The sequence below is a fragment of the Schistocerca nitens genome, chromosome 8, assembly GCF_023898315.1.
Source record: "Schistocerca nitens isolate TAMUIC-IGC-003100 chromosome 8, iqSchNite1.1, whole genome shotgun sequence".
Classification (NCBI taxonomy): Eukaryota; Metazoa; Arthropoda; class Insecta; order Orthoptera; family Acrididae; genus Schistocerca; species Schistocerca nitens.
Window position 1 is genome coordinate 315,638,573 of NC_064621.1, and position 3,914 is coordinate 315,642,486.

The window sequence follows — 3,914 nt, forward strand, 5'->3', positions numbered from 1 at the left end:
TGCATCACGAAACAGTAGGATTGGCACTGACGATCTGTCATATAATGGGATGCGCAGAGCACAACCATTCCAGTAGAATAACATGCACTATAGGAGACACAACGTAGAAAGTGGTTGTATTTTCGACAAACATGCAATTGAATTGCACATTTCAGGTTATAATTACTGCGGACCTGGTAGGATGACGCAAAATAGTTTCATTCTTGGGGGCTATGGGATTAACCTGCTCGATGACATGTGTTTGGAATATGGCACGAAACATAAAGATTTCCAAGGACATAATGCTGCAGATCGAAATTTAGCTGATAAGGAAAAGGCAATATATGCGAAATAGGATACTGGTATAGGGCAGTGAAATGCAGCATTTACAGATAATAAAACCACGCGTGGTAAAATTAAGTTAGACTTGTGTGTGAAGAAGGAAAAAATTATGATCGAGAACAAGAGGTGTCTCAGTAACTGTGTCCTGACAGCGATGTATAGCTCTAAATGCGCCATCTATCACAAAGCGAAAAAAAGTGGTCCAACTAAAGCATTCATATTTCTTTACGTACTAGACGAATATGTAATAAAAAATGGGTGTTCCTATTTAAAAAAACGCAGTTGATATCCATTTGACCTAGGGCAGCGTAATCTAGCGGCCCAACCATAGCAACATCTGGTTTCCCCCTTCAAGCTAGACGAGTTTCGTTCTTTGTAGTTTTTTTCATTTGATGCCTATTTCGTGAGATATTTGGACCGGTCACTATCAATGAACAACCCTGTATAATGGAAACGTAAGGGACAAGCGTACAGGATTTAGACACAAACCGTCTACCATTCATGTACCCGGTAATACGTAGATGTTCATAATTAAAAGTTCAAGAAGTATGTGCAAGTTCTCTATTAATTACTCAACATGAGAATATGTGCGGGCAGGCATCTTCTCACAATGTCGCTTTCTGGATATTAAGATAAGAAACATATGAATGCTGATAAAGAAAAAACTTCGATGAGATGCTACATAAAAGGAAGTGTACCAAAACGAAACTGTGTCGGTATACAGTAATGTTGGCTATAAACAAATTTCCATGTATTCAATGTGCTCATTCAGATCAAGTGAAGCACATACTAAAAATATGTTTTTAAATAGACAGAAAAATTGAGACAGCCAATGAAATATCTGAGAAACTGAATAGCGGTATCAGATCAGGAAGCAGCTACACAAGGTGAATCTCAGTTGAATGATAGAATCCGGTGAAGAGGGTAAGCAGTCAGTGTAGGATTAGCAGAATTGGATAACATTACAAGGTAGTATCTACAAAACGTGAAGCACAGCTGTATGTCAGAATCCTGTAAGGTGAGCAAGAAATCAACACAAGGTAAATGGTATCAGCTAGAATTATCAAGGCTTCTGTTGCGAAAGGTGACTCTAAGGTGTAACAGTTGAATAACAGCATCAAAAGACGTACGATTTAGGGATGTGGTCGGGATTATCAAGGGAATAGGTATTAAAATCGAGATGTATAAATTCCTGATGCATAAGATGAATGAAAAGGTCCATAAAATAAAAATGAGATAGAGAAGTTAAAATAGTGAACAGTGCCTACCACAAATATACCCCCAGAGTAAATTAGATGTGTACGAAATCCGTTCGGTTTCCTATGCAGCAACACATCGACGAAACACAAAGCTAAAGAGATGTAGAAAGCTATCCATCGCAAACAATTACTCTTAAAACAGGATGGAGTCAAGGATTTTCGTTTGCCCCGACATGACTAGGTGTTTGTGTTGTCCTCATCACTTCATCATCATTCATGAAAGTGGCAAAATTGGACTGAGCAGAGGTTGGAAATTTGTACTGGTACTGATAACCACGCAGTTGAGCGCCGCACGAACCAAACATCATCATCATCATCTTAAAACTGTGACCAATGGAGTGTGAACAGTCCCTCTCTGAAACATTTCTACCCATAACAAAAATTATTTGGCGTCTCTCACACAAGGCATATAGCAGTAATGAAAAGAAGAGGAAGGATATACTATTACCAACTTCATCAACCGTCACAGTACCAAAGAATTTAGACATGACATAAATGGTCAATCGAGATCGTATGTATATGCTGGCGAAGTTACCTATACACTCAATGAAAAACACCCTACATGTTCGAGACAGGGGGTCTGAGCAGACAGGCACTTTAGTTGAGCTAATATTCACAAATACTTTGAATCCAAAAAAGTATTTGTCAAATCAGGGGAGATTATATGTTGAAGTAATACAAACGAGTATGTCTAGTACACAAAGTCGAGACACCGCTCCAAATGGACGATTAAAAAATGCAAACGGTAGGAAGGACACTAACATTAACAGACCAGTGGGCTCAGCTCATGGATATGAGGAAATGTTTTCGATCGAATAAGAGGTAAAATATTTAAATGAGAATAGAAACATATTCCATATTCGCTTAGACCATTCCTGCGAAGAGGGAGACAGGAAGGTAGGTTGTGCAGTTGTTTCGTCAATTGCTGAACTAGTGTTCTGACAATCAGCAGACCGATCATGGAGGAGAAATTTACAATAAGTATTTGAAGTCGGTAGTAGAGCAGTACGTATAATCTGCAAATCAACATACTACAACATGGAAACGAGTTTTTGGGAGAGTCTGGACAGAACCATCGAAACCAATATGAGGAGAAAATTTAGTCTCTGCACTTCATAATCACGGCAAGACAAGCTTCTAAAAATATTGGAAAGCATAACCGAGCTGAAGACTGAATGATTATGTTGAGACCTACTGACATACATGTCAATGGACTTCGAATTACAGAAAAGGTCGTGTTGAGAAGGTGGATGCATACATGCAGAAATTCAATATGGATGATATAGTGTGTATTTCGAAATACAAAATTGTGTTCGAGAAGTCTCTGCATGAGGCCTGGATAGTCTTATTTTTGTGCTTAGTCTAAGAATCTGCAGGCATTCATGATTAATAATCAGCCTCATTATTGCCTAGAGAAAGTTTTCTTTTTAAGCAGGGTGACCTCTTCTATAGTTCTTTAGTTCCAGGCGCCTCACTGTGAGAATACTTCAGCTAAAGATATAGGACCAAACAATCTCCAACGACATTGCATAAATAAAAGCTCATCATGCACTTGTGGTCCCTATTATTAAAGAGTGTTTAGGAAAGCCAGTCTACACGCAACTGCGACTGATAGAATTTTTATAAAAGAGCTGACAAAAAAAATCCACTTGTTCCCATGTCCTATTAATATGAAAGTCAGTGAGAAACTAAAGACAGTGCTGAAAAAAATAAATTACTGACCGCTCTCTGCACAGTGGCTGACATCTTACCAGGTGAATCAACAGAACATGAGTGTGCGGTCCCATTGCGTCTAATACTGGCATTTAAATACGCTTCGGTGACATCTGTTGACCTGGTACGCTCATTCTCAACGTATAAGATGCTATTAACGACAAGAGATGCAGTTTCCCAACGGAAAATCTGGAAAAAGTGTAAGTTATTTATTGTGATTCTAAAATGACACTAAAATGTCATATTTTGATCACCTACTTTTGTAAGTGATAGAATCAATCTTATGTAAATAATTTAAGATTTTTAGAACCTGAAAATCTGAGGTCTAGTTACTAGCTACAACATCTCGTGTTCTTTTCCGTTCTTTCTGCTTGAAACGCTTCACGGCTTGTTCACAGAGACACAAGTGAATAGTAGAGAACAATGGCGAATTACCTGCGAGTGATCATTCGCGGCCGCGGTGGTCTAGCGGTTCTGGCGCTGCAGTCCGGAACCGCGGGACTGCTACGGTCGCAGGTTCGAATCCTGCCTCGGGCATGGGTGTGTGTGATGTCCTTAGGTTAGTTAGGTTTAAGTAGTTCTAAGTTCTAGGGGACTTATGACCTAAGATGTTGAGTCCTA